General features: G+C 42.4%; 1 long non-coding RNA gene across 1 annotated transcript; it reads right to left on the bottom strand.

The window, feature by feature from the left end:
* Positions 1-11,570: 11,570 nt before the first annotated feature.
* LOC135631055 (uncharacterized) lies at positions 11,571-12,950 on the bottom strand. Its single transcript, XR_010494261.1, has 4 exons — positions 12,833-12,950; positions 12,672-12,730; positions 12,375-12,506; positions 11,571-11,923 (listed from the first exon to the last, which is right to left on the bottom strand). It is a non-coding gene; the product is annotated as an uncharacterized LOC135631055 (long non-coding RNA).
* Positions 12,951-13,595: the final 645 nt, after the last annotated feature.

Below are 13,595 nucleotides of genomic sequence, written 5' to 3'. Positions count from 1 at the left end.
AACTTGCACATTGCAAAAGAAGCAAAACTTGCAACTTGCACATTGCAATAGGAAGCAAGAATCATGAGCTTACACAAGAAAGCTATCTTGTATTTGCTTTCGTAATTTTTTTGCTAACTTGTATGTAGTAAAACTTGCATATCATAAAAATTGCTAGCTTATAGTCTAAAGAGAAGCAATCAATAGCTATCTCAAGAAGACCAAACATGCTAAACTTACACATCTTTAATCGTTAGATTGCATGATGATAAAACTTGATAATATGTTTTTCATGCAATAAGTTGAACCCATATAACAAACATTTGATTGTGGTACTTCTCCTTTTTGTTGATGACAAAGGGGGAGAAGTATGTTGATGACATGATATGTGATGCATAAGTTTTATGCATATGTTCATGATGATGTGTTGCAAGTATTCATGATGAATATTGCAATGACTTGATTTCAGTTTGAATTCAAGGTTCTATCAATATGGCATATTGATAGGGGGAGTTTGTTTGAACTCCGGGAGTCAAGTTTAACTCCGTCATCAATTGGTTGTCATCATCAAAAAGGGGGAGATTATTGAATCTCGTATTTTGATGATGAAACCAATTGATAATTATGTTTATGTTTAACTGTATTTTGAGTGATGCAGGTCTACTCGATCAGTATTAGACAATTAAGGTAGGAGGAATTGACGTTGCGCCGGAGGAGATCACGTTAGGATATTGGATGGCAGAAGGCTTCGGACGTTGGGCATCGGGCCAAGAGCGGAATTGCGCCAAGGATATCGGCGTTGTGGAGGTCAACCGCCGATTGGGCAACAAGCCGCAAGAGAGGACGATGCGCCGAAGAATCGGACGAAGCGCCAACCAATGACGTGCCAAGCAACAGAATGTCAATTCGCTTTATAATAATTGTCTAGATCGGAGTAGAGTTTTGGTTTGTGTGTGCGGGATTAACTACGATAACGATGAAGACATAAAGCGAAACAAAGTGCTAGAGTCAAGCGCGAAGGATTCGTTGGGAGTTCGAGAGTTCGACGGAAGTCCGAAGGTTCGTCGGGAATGCTGCCGGAACTAGCCGAGAATGAGTAGGGAGCTTACCGAAGGGTTTTTCGGAAGCTCGCCGGAAGGTTCGTTGGAAGTTCACGGAGCTCGCCGAGAAAGATCGGAGCTTGCTGAAGAAGCTCATCGGAACTCGCCAAGATCAAATCGTGAAGTCTAGGAGCTTGCCGGGAGTCCGCAGAATGGTTTCCGAGAGTTTATCGGAAGACCGCCGGAAGTTCGCCGGAAGCTCGCCGGAAGAAGTCTTGACTTACAAACTTTGTAATAGCTTAGAAAATGTCTTTAAATTCGTAGTTAGCACGTTAATTAGGGTTAGAATTAGGTGTTAATCCTATAACCCAAGTAGGGGCCAATTGGGCCTGAGTTCGGACTGGTTTGGGCCAAGTTTGGAGCCCAACCAGTGAGCTGATTTGGCCTAGGCGGTGGCACCGCCCAGCACCCGAGAGCTGGGCGGTGACACCTCCTTGGCTGGGCGGTTGCAACGTCCAGCACCCGAGCGCTGGGCGGTGGCACCGCTTGGCTGGGCGGTGGCACCTCCAGCATTCGGGAACCCAAAGAGAATTCAAATTTTGGAGCCCAAAATTTGAATCCTCTTGAGGCCTATAAATACCCCTCAAATCTCAGCTGAGAGAATAACTTTTTGAGCAGCAAGTGTTTGAGAGAAAGGTCTTAGAAAAGTCCTAGCTAATCTTGTTTTCATTTTGCTAGTGTTCACCTCCTTCTTTCTTGCTGAAAATTTGTAAGAGAGTGAACCGCTTGTAAAGAGTTGTAAGAGGGGTATTTACCCTTCCCTTTCAAGAGATTTGCTAGTGGAAGGTGGGAGCCTCATCGAAGAGGGGCCTCGCAAGTGGATGTAGGTCACTTGACCGAACCACTTTAAAAACGGCGTAATCTCTGGTTTGCATTTCATTACTGCTATTTACATTACTGCAAACCCTCTTATTTGCTTTATTTCCTCATTACATTTACTGCACAACTTTGCGAATATGCTTTCAAATTAAACACTTCCGATTCCGATTTTTATCGTACGAAAGATTTGTCGAAACCAACATTTTAAGCTGCTGCACTAATTCACCCCCCCCTCTTAGTGCCGCTCCGATCCTAACAACCATGACATTCACTCCTTGAATCCATAGCCATTGTTGTCGTCGTGTTGTTCATCAAAGTGGAACTCCCAGTAGCTCACCATCATACCTTTGTATAACCCAGTCCCTCGTGAAACTAGTCCCGTGTGTATCACATTGCCTCGAAGTGTTCCACCACGATCCGCTGCACCATGTCGCCCTCTTGGTGACATCTCCATTGCATTTTGATCTTTGTGGGATGAACTCGGACTGCGATGTCTCCATGTGTGGCCTCTACCAACACATCGCAGGACCTCTACCACTACCGATTGTATTTGCTCCTTTGACAATCGACCTTCGTCCACTCACTCTCGGGTCACACCCGGACGAAGTATAGCTTTAAGACAGTCCATCGTCTAACAACTCCCAAAGTCCACCGACTTCGCTAAAATTAGTGCCCCATTATCTGGATCCTAGGCCTCTTCCCCCCAGCACAATCTCTGTTGTGCACCGCTTCCTTCGTAACAACTCAAATAGTAGCACTATGGCATATTCTTCAAGAGTACCCACCTTCGTGTTCTCCTGCCCTGTGCCAAGGCCTTCTGACCCCAACTTCGCCTCTGCAAGTTGAATCACCTTAGTTACCTCATCAAATGCTTCACCGAGATAAGGTGCATATGCCTCGAAGCTCCCTTCATCTTTGGCACCATATAGGATGAGTCCGCTCCATCAGAATGAGGGACCCGTGGAACGACATGATCCCGCTCATGCGTCTGTAAGAGTTCATGTCCATGACTTCTATCCAAGGAAAGCTTCGTGCCTCCGCTTCATGTTTTATCTTCTATGTCGACTCCCTTTATACGACCTGGGCACTTCACCAAATTCCACCCAAGTTGCTCCGCCCCTCGATTTGCATTGAGTTGATGGTAGCCCTCGCGCCCACCATTCCACGAGCCAGCCCTCTGTTGAGTCTGATCTATATATCGACACCAAGTGTGCCTTAATTTAGCGTTGCCTTGGGTCGCTCCCCCACTTGATCACCAACGCATTACCTCATGCGAGATCATGTGACGACTCCTTGCTACTCGCTCGGTCCATTGAGTTTTGTGGAGTTATTGTCTTAAGGTACCACCTCAACATGTACGATCCGTTACACATGATTCTCCCTCTAGAGAACTGGGACTATCTCTCCTGGATATCTATCCCGTTAGAGCAACTTTTTTCTTCGCATCCTTCCCTCTAGAAGTTTCGGAGACCACCATCCCCTTATTCTACGCCGCCTTGCTGAACAAACTATGCATTGTTCTACCCCCGCGAACGCACTTGCTTGATTCGATTGTGAGCCAATGCAGCCCTCGCTGCACCCATCAAGGCCTAACAATATATTGAACTTGCTACACACTTCAGCCTCCGACGGACGTATCATTTCCACGTCAAAAAGAAAGTTTCAATGCTCCATGGCGCCGAGTTTTGATTGCCTTGGGATGGCCACGGACATTCTATCATCCGCGTACAAGCCCTTGAATGAGTATCGAATTCTTCGAGTTAGCAATTCCCCTTACCTCTGTGAGCTTTGCATAATTCTTTCGGTTGCTACGCAACCCATCCCACCTTGCACAATCTCATCTTTTACCAAGTGCCAAGCTTGCCTTGATCACCGTCAAGTTTGGTTACCAATGTCGAGCCATAACTCGAGCTCAGTCATCCTAACCTTTGTGCGCTATACGTTCTTCCTAGCTCGCTTGTCCTTAGGTGCCGCTCGCGTGAAGGGTTAGTCATTCCTCTGAATGCCAATCTTGGATGCCCGCTCCTCTAAGCGACTCATTTCTCTACACCTCAACGCTTGTTTCCTTAAAACGGGCACATGTACTGGCTGCCCTCTGTTGAGAAATCACATGCGCAGCAAAAGAACAGAAAATAAAAACCCTAAATTTCCCAAAGAGGTGTTCGTTGTCATACGAAGATTGGTGCACAAAAACCTGCAAAACTTAAATCCACATGTGAGATAGTGTTTTACCTAGGGAGATCGTATATCCCTGAATTCCTACAGATCTGTGGGATTGGATGAAGGAGTTCAAGTGCCCTCCTCTCTAGCGGTGATCCACACAGCAAGGCTGTGACGACGCTTCTCAAATCGTTACCCAAATCTCCACACCTGCTATCTAAGGAGGAGAAGGGGAGAGGAGAATAGGAGATGACAACTATGAAGCCCTAGCCTATGGGCCTTTGATTCCCTCCTATTTATAGAGGCCCCCAATTAACTTAACCCTAATGGATCCTGTCCTATTGGGTATTGGATCTCCATCCAATTACCCAAGCCTCTTAGATTAGTGGGTCTCTACCCAATAATCTCTTATTAGCTCTTATTGGATCTTATTTATGAGATCCAATAATTTATGTGCTTATTGGATATCCAATAAGACAACGGCTTCAACGGATATCTCATATCCGAACCTCTACTCGTCGCAACGCCTACCATATGTGTATGACTCTTTGGGCCCAATATCGAGCTGTCTGTGAGTCATACCTAATAGAACTCCTTCTAGCTCAATGAATTATTATCTCCATAATAATTCACTCGACTCGTCGACTGCGAATGTACTAGGCCACTACATCGCAGTCCCTAGACGATACATGAGAATCCAATCCTTTAGACCTATCTGTCCTCAGTTACCATGTACCTATAGTCCCTCATCCATATAATATTCCAGAGACCGTATACCGAGCATGGTGCTATCAGGCCCATACGGTTTCTCCTCGAGTCTCGCTCTAATCGGATTCTCCCGAAGAACTCTTTCTCTCTCAATCCGAATAACCTTAGCTAAGGATTTGTCTGAGCAAGAACACACAGGATATTCTTCTCATGATACCGAAAGTGGATGATACTCTATTGACATTCAATAGCCCTCGTAAGGTTGGCTGCCACTCCCAATGACCGACTGTACTATAAGTCCAGAATCAAAGTATCGAGTACTCATACAGGACATCCTTGGTGTCTCAAATCTGAGGACCATTCTACGAGGGCTACCATCCTTACAAGGCACGAGGGTTACGAGGATGGTAGCCCTCGCGCCCACCATTCCACGAGTCAGCCCTTTGTTGAGTCCGATCTCTATATCGACACCAAGTGTGCCTTAATTTGGCGTTGCCTTTGGTCGCTCCACCACTTGATTTAGCAATGCGTCCACCAACGCATTACCTTATACGAGATCATGTGACGACTCCTCGCTACTCGCTCGGTCCGTTGAGTTTTATAGAGTTATTGTCTTAAGGTACCCCTCAACATGTGCGGTCCGTTGCACATGATTCTCCCTCTAGAGAACCGGGACTTATCTCTCCTGGATATCTATCCGTTAGAGCAACTATTTTCTTCGCATCCTTCCCTCTAGAAGTTTCGGAGACCACCATCCCCTTATACTACTCCGCCTTGCTGAACAAACTGTGTATCGTTCTGCCCCCACGAACGCACTTGCTAGATTCGACTGTGAGCCAATACAACCCTCGCTGCACCTATCAAGGCCTAACAACTTATTGAACTTGCTATACACTTCAGCCTCCTACGGACGTATCCTTTCCACGTCGAAAAGAATGCTTCAATGCTCTATGACGCTGAGTTTCGATTGCCTTGGGATGGCTACGGACATTCTATCATCTGCATACAAGCCCTTGCATGAGTATTGAATTCTTCGAGTTAGCAATTCCCCTTACCTCTGTGAGCTTTGCATAATACTTTCAGTTGCTGAGCAACCCATCCCGCCTTGCACAATCTCATCGTTTACCAAGTGCCTAGCTTGCCTTGATCACCGTCAAGTTTGGTTACCAATATCGAGCCGTAATTCGAACTTAGTCATCCTAACATTTATGCGCTATACGTTCTTCCTAGCTCACTTGTCCTTGGGTGCCTCTTGTGCGAAGGGTTGGTCATTCCTCTGAATGTCAATCTTGGAAGCCCGCTCCTCTAAGCGACTCATTTCTCTACACCTCAACGCCTGTTTCCTTAAAACGGGCACATGTATTGGTTGTCCTCTGTTGAGAAATCTAGGTGCGACATCACATGTGCAGTAGAAGAACAAAAAACAAAAACCCCAAATTTCCCAAAGAGGTGTTCATCGTCGTGCAAAGATTGGTGCGCAAAAACCCGTAAAACTTAAATCCTCATGTGAGATAGTGTTTTACCTAGGGAGATCGTATATCCCTGAATTCCTATAGATCTGTGAGATTAGACGAAGGAGTTCAAGTGTCCTCCTCTCTAGCGGTGATCCACACAGCAAGGCTATGACGACGCTTCTCAAATCGTTGCCCAAATCTCCACACCTACTATCTAAGGAGGAGAAGGAGAGAGGAGAGTAGAAGATGACAACTATGAAGCCCTAGCCTATGGGCATTTGATTCCCTCCTATTTATAAAGGCCTCCAATTAACTTAACCCTAATGGATCTTGTCCTATTGAGTATTGGATCTCCATCCAATTACCCAAGCCTCTTATATTAGTGGGTCTCTATCCAATAATCTCTTATTAGCTCTTATTGGATCTTATTCATGAGATCCAATAATTTATGGGCTTATTGGATATCCAATAAGAAAAGGGTTTCAACGGATATCTCATATCTGAACCTCTACTCGTCGCAACGCCTACCATATGTGTGTGACTCTTTGGACCAATATCGAGTTGTCTATGAGTCATACCTGATAGAACTCCTTCTGGCTCAGTGAATTATTATCTCCATCAAGGTTCACAATACCATACCGTACCGGTATTTCAACCTGGGCTCGGTACCGGTACAGTATGGTGTACCGAGCGGTACACCCAGGTTCACCGAGCACTGTAGCATTGCTACAGTGCACTGCTACAGTGCGGACCGGTACCGGGCGATCCACGTACCGCTGGTTTGTCGGACCGGTACGTACCGCCCGTATTGGGCGGTACGATTCGGTATGGCAGACCTTGATCTCCATAATAATTCACTCGACTCATCGACTACGGATGTACTATGCCACTACATCGCAGTTCCTAGATAATACATGAGAATATAATCCTTTGGATCTATCTGTCCTCAGTTACCTTGTACCTATAGTCCCTCATCCATATAATATCCCAAAGACCATATACCAGGCATGATGCTGTCAGGCCCATACGGTTTCTCCTCGAGTCTCGCTCTAATCGGATTCTCCCGAAGAACTCTTTCTCTCTTAATCCGAATAACCTTGGCTAAGGATTTGTCTGATCAAGAACACACAGGATATTCTTCTCATGATACCGAGAGTGGATGATACTCTATTGACATTCAATAGCCCTCGTAAGGTTGGCTGCCACTCCCAATGACCGACTGTAGTATAAGTCCAAAATCAAATAGTGGAGTAATCATACAGGACATCCTTAGTGTCTCAAGTTTGAGGACCAGGTACACTACTAGGACGACGGAATCACTGTCTAACAATGAGGTATCATCAACCATCCATCATTCCGTAAGCAAATCAATCAGTGAACCTATTCTCCAATTAGCACCTGCACTGTATCCCTAGTATCCCCACACAAACAGCTATGAGACTAGCCACCTCCATCATATGGACGAGTATACAATACACCAGTCTATCTAGTTATCTCGATGTCCCTCTCGAGTAACCTATGACTAAGATTATTTAGGGTCTGTGTTTAAAGGTGAATCGATCTCATCATCATAATCTCATCATGATCCGATTCTCATTGCACAGATCTATGGACATCACAATATATATATGCAACAAGCAATATAAAGTGAGAGAATGTCATAATAATAATAAGAAAAAAGATTGTGTATCAAGTCATACGTGTCATCACTCATGTGATTAGCTTGCAGGACACCTATGACTAGCAATCTCCCACTTGACCTAAAGTCAATCACCTTAATGTCGAATACCTATCGGACCTGTATGACGCTCAAAGACAATTTGAGACAACGGTTTTGTCAATAGATCTACGATGTTATCTTCAGATAGAACTCTTTCCACTGCTACATCTCTTCGGGTCATGATCTCTCTAATAAGCTGGAACCTCCTTAGAACACTTCTAATGAGACCTGGTTCCCTCATTTAAGCAATCGCCCCGTAGTTGTCGCGATATAAGGGAATCGGCTCCTCGCTGCTTGGAACGACTCCTAGATCTGTGATGAACTTCTTCATCTAAACTCCCTCCTTTGCTGCCTCTATCGCAGCAATATAATCTGCCTTTGTGGTCGAGTCAACAGTAGTGTCTTGCTTGAAACTCTTCCAACATACTGTTCCTCCATTCATGATGAACACATACTTTGAATTAGACTTGCTATCATCGACATCGGACTAGAAGCTCGAGTCCATGTAGCTCTTAACCCTAAGGCTACTTCCTCCATATATCAGTAAAAGATCCTTAGTCATTTTCAAGTACTTAAGGATACACTTTACTGCTTTTCAGTGCTTTAAGCCTGGATCTACCTAATACCTGCTCTTGATACTTAGAGCATGCGCTATCTCAGGCCTAGTACATAACATAACATATATGATAGACCCTATTGTCGATGCATAGGGTATTCTATCCATGTTTACCCTTTCTTCAGGAGTCTTTGAGACATACTCCTAGAAAATGATATACTATGTCTCATTGGTATGAGACATCTCTTGGAATTTTCCATACCAAACCTTTTGATAATGGTGTCTATGTACATATTAGGACAAGCCAAGCATCCTCTTGGATCTATCTTTATAAATCTGAATCCCCAATATATAGGATGCTTCTCCTAAATCCTTCATGGAAAAGTATCTAAATAGCCAAGCCTTTACTGTGGAGAGCATTCCTATATCATTCCCAATAATCAGGATGTCATCCACATATAGCACCAAAAAGGTGATAGCGCTCCCACTTATTTTCTTGTACACACAAGGCTCATCTTCGTTCTTAATGAAGTTATAAGATATGATCGCCTCATCAAATCTTATGGTCCAACTTCGGGAAGCTTGCTTCAGTCCATAAATAGACCTAAGCAACCTACACACTTTATCTGGACTATCATTGGACACGAATCCCTCGGGTTGTATCATATACACCTCCTCAAGATTACCATTGAGGAACGCAATTTTCACGTTCATCTGTCAGATCTCATAATCATAGTGTGCTGCAATAGCCAATAGAATTCAGATAAATTTTAGCATGACTACGGGTGAGAAGGTTTCGTTATAGTCAAAACCTTGCCTTTGACGATACCCCTTAGCCACTAGCCTTGCTTTATAGGTCTCTACCTTTTCATCTACTCCGATCTTCTTCTTGAAGATCCACTTGCAACCAATGGGTACAATACCCTCGGGAGTATCAACTAAGTTCCAAACATTGTTAGAGTACATGAAATCTATCTCAGAATTCATGGTCTCTTGCCACTTCCTGGAGTCTATACTCGTAATAGCCTCCAAGTAGGTCTGAGGATTAATATCCTCAACATCCTCCCATTTAATATGTCACACATATTTCTTAGGAGGATGGAATACCCTATCGAACCTACGTAAAGTCGGAACTTATGTTCTGTATAATCAGACATAGGTTACTCGAGAAAAAAAATGTGTTCTCGAGAGGTTACTACGTAAAGGTGAAACTTGTGTTCTTTAACGATGTCCCTCTCGAGAAAGTCCACAAAATAAAACTGTTTTCTCTGGAAAATTTAAAGAAAAATTAGCACCAAAATCATGATAAATAAATAGTGCATCCACCGTAAAATAGAAAACGAAAAACTTATATAACTGTATCACCAAGTAATTCAAATGTATCACTTATTCTATCAAGTAGAATGTTTTGAGTCACATGCCCTGAGAAGATGTTCAGGTCATGAAGTTATCACAAGTAGTTCAGTAAAAGCAGTAGCCAATCGTTAGTGGCATGCTTAACTTAGGTAGCCAAAGGAAGACGTACAAACATAGTAGTTTGGAATCCAGAAAGCTCTACCATGATACCAGTAATTACACCTAATCTCAAAGTTTCTTAGATCTTAATCACAGTTCGTATGGAGAGGATAAGGGACCTGAATGAAATTGTTAAAAGCTAGCACTTGTTCTCCTCATCATTAGATCATCGTCTTTCTGGAATGACTTTGCTCTTCTTAATGTAGAACTGAAATATTACCTAAAATAGGAATAAAATCCTTAAACTCAATGACAAGATGGCCATGGTTTCAGAAACATTATCCCTGCAAAGCATGAGGGACAAAGTTATGCACACTACAAGACTGATCAATCCTACTGGCCTATGTGGAATGTTTGGAAGCAAGTTTTCTGAACAATGTATAGAACATCATATCCAAATCCTCCAGCTTAATTGCTTAGATTGAAAAAAGAGAGAGAGAAGACTATCCAAGAACAGTCTAAGAGATTTGTTTCCTAAACTCATCCATGTTTAGTCTGTGACAAAAATAAAGTGAATCAACCTTGCTTCAGACAGATACCAAACACTTATGAGATAACAAGGTATATGATTTTCTTAATGTTGGAAAAAGTATCATGCTAGTCATCAACCAATTGATGCTGGAAGTGCTTGGAACAAAAAGTTGAACTCTGAATCATAAACCTGAGACTTTTCCAATTTGAACACAGAGAAGCAAGAACATACATTTACGTTCTGCACATGTCCAAGAAACTAGCTCCCGCTTTGTGATAGTAGCCATGGATGAGAAACAAGAATCATGTTGTTGGTTCAATGCTTTGCATAATAAACAGAAGTTTAGCCTTAGATTTAATCATGAACAACAACCAACTTGTATCATAATAAAAAACTGTTAGCATTGCTTCAGACTTCTAATTTCCTATCCCTAACCTGTAAAGACCATATATAACATAATCTGTTCTACATCAAAAGGTGCAAAAAGAAGGTGAAATTCTGGAGTTCAAAGTATGGTGCATTTTGAATGATGGCAAAATAGACTCCTAGAGAACTGTTCCAAATTATGCAGCCAATGAATCAAAGCTCAGCTCTTAAGCTTGGCTCTCAGATGACATCTTGTGCAATATGTTTAAGGTGGACATTGCGCTTTTTGCATATTGAAAATTAGCGACTGAATTTCATATTGGACAATTACCATTATATCCTTCTATAGCTATCGATACAGCAAGCGTTGCAGACAGAGAACAGAGAAGGTTACTTAGGCAAATACAGCTCAGGTTGGTAATGGAGAGTTTTCTTGAACACAAGGCAATATGGGGAGGGAATTGTGGCAGGGTTTGTTGGTGTAGAAGACATCCATTCAGAAACAAGGCTATGGAAAAAAGAAAACATATTCACTTTAGACAATTTAATGTAGTTGATAGAATCTAAGAAGTGTAAGCAGATATGGAGGAAAGAAAAGGTTTGACTTCAAACGACTCAATTTAGTTGATGCAACCTCAGAAATGCAAAGGAAATTATGTGTTACAAAGATTGTGTAGAGTGCACAATAGAAGTAATTCGAAATGAAGACCAGAAACATTGGTATGGAAATGTTTTCAGTTAAACAAGTGATAAGAATGGCCAGGCAAAGAGAAAACAACAGCCAACAGCTTAGTAGTTCTAAACTTGTACTAAAATCTTTGAGAAGACTAATAGCAACAACATAATATATAAACAGCCTTACAAGTCACAAGTAGATAAGTGTCAAGTAGAATACACAAAACCAGCTAGGCTAGCAGAAGGAAAAGTTCTCATATATTAAAGTTAACCTGAAAGAGGTACTCGGCATAGTCCGAGAGGTTGCAGACTAGTATCCTTTTAGATTCCATCTCTCTATTCCATTTTGCATGGTAGTTGAGTCGCCGAAAATATAATTCATGAAGAACATTATGCTCTCTAACAATAAATATATAGACTTTCTTTAGAACCAAGAAAGAGTACTACGCTTTAATATGTAAGAAGAATTCACTACAAGTTTTCACATAAAGTAAGAAACAAAGGCAAATGTAAGACTAACCATATAGCATGCTCATAATAAAGTTTTTTTTATACTACGTGAAATAGAAATAGTTGAAGTTTAGAGACATTTGGTTGGACTTGTCGGAGTTGCTTGTCCGTTAAAAGAGTTGGTTATTGAGGTATTTCAACTCTAACAAAGAGAAAAAACACACAACACAGGATATTATTTGGAGGAAGGAAAGAAGAAAAGAAGGGGGAAAAAAAATCCTAATTTAATTGAAAAGGAATGTGCTTTCTGATGCAGAGCAGAGATACAAGAAATGAATAGAAGCAGGGATGCTCAATTGATCAGAAAGTTGTGCAACCCAAGAATTGAACCATGACGTACCGTTCGAAGTTAACCACCTTCCTGAAGTAGTTCTCAGCAAAGGCAGACTCGCGTTTCCAAAGTAATGTAGGTGGACACCACAATTTCGCATAGCAGCATCCGTGGAAGGAAATAATTCCCAACACGCTTAGCCTATGAAGCCTCTCATCAAATTGCAGATTTCGTTCATTTTGTATTGTATGAATCAGACAAATAGAGGACAAGGGAGGAGTCCGAATTGTATTACCCTTCTCCGGGCGCAAGCAAGCAATCGAAAGAAGTCTAGGACTTACCTAGAAAGCATCGAACAGAACCCACCTTAAGATTTAACAGTATGTCGCAAGGTACTGATTCCAATCCCGGCTTCATCGCTTACTCTTTTGAAAATAAAATAAAATGGATCAGAACTCATGAAGTGCCAATACTTGTCTTGCGCTGCAAGACGGGGGTGGGGTGGAATCGAAGAAGGAGATGGGCACCGTCCAGGGGAGGGGGAGCGGGAGCAGCGCGGGGGCTGACGAGAGCGGATCGCAGCGACCAGGACGTTCATCTTGATGCCGGCTCTCTTCGGCTGTGGCTCCGGTTCTTGGTTCGTGAGGTTAGTGTTTGGGCCGGGCCAGATGGAGCTCAATCCGGCTCATTTAGAAACTGGGTTCTGAGGCCGAACCGGATCTGTATTTTCAGCCGTTGATCACCTTGTCGGTGAAGTGCACATTTTTAATCCGCGTATAATGAAATGACCAACTCGAAGAGCCTTAAGCTACATGTTGGCAAGAGATATGTGTTGAGCTCATATATTTGAAATGAGATATGTGATATAAGATTTTTTCGAGGAAATCTCTCTATTATGTTGATAAAAATTCTTTATAATAGGAGAGGGATATGTTAATGTATTCAAGTTAAAATTATTTCAATAAAACTTCTTCACTTCTTCACTTCTTCAATAAAATTTTTATAATAATTATTCTTATCTTCTATTATTTTTATTAATATATAAAGCAGAATTTATTGGCCATCTCTACTCATCGGGCGGCCACCTGGCCACGTTTTGAAGTAATCGTAATACTCTTGCTCGCTTGCATGCGTTGGAATGTTCAACACAAAGTCTCTATATCCAAAACAGCAAATATACGTACGTCACATTGTTTTGCATCAGGAACTCAAATCTCAAGATGGGAGAAAATTGAGTGTCGATGGTGACATAAAGTTGCTCTTCTACCATCTGAGATCCGAGTGATTCAA

This window comes from Musa acuminata, chromosome BXJ3-2, assembly GCF_036884655.1.
Source record: "Musa acuminata AAA Group cultivar baxijiao chromosome BXJ3-2, Cavendish_Baxijiao_AAA, whole genome shotgun sequence".
In the NCBI taxonomy this organism is placed as follows: domain Eukaryota; kingdom Viridiplantae; phylum Streptophyta; class Magnoliopsida; order Zingiberales; family Musaceae; genus Musa; species Musa acuminata.
The sequence above is the reverse complement of the archived record's forward strand: the minus strand, read 5'-3'. Positions and strand labels throughout refer to the sequence as shown.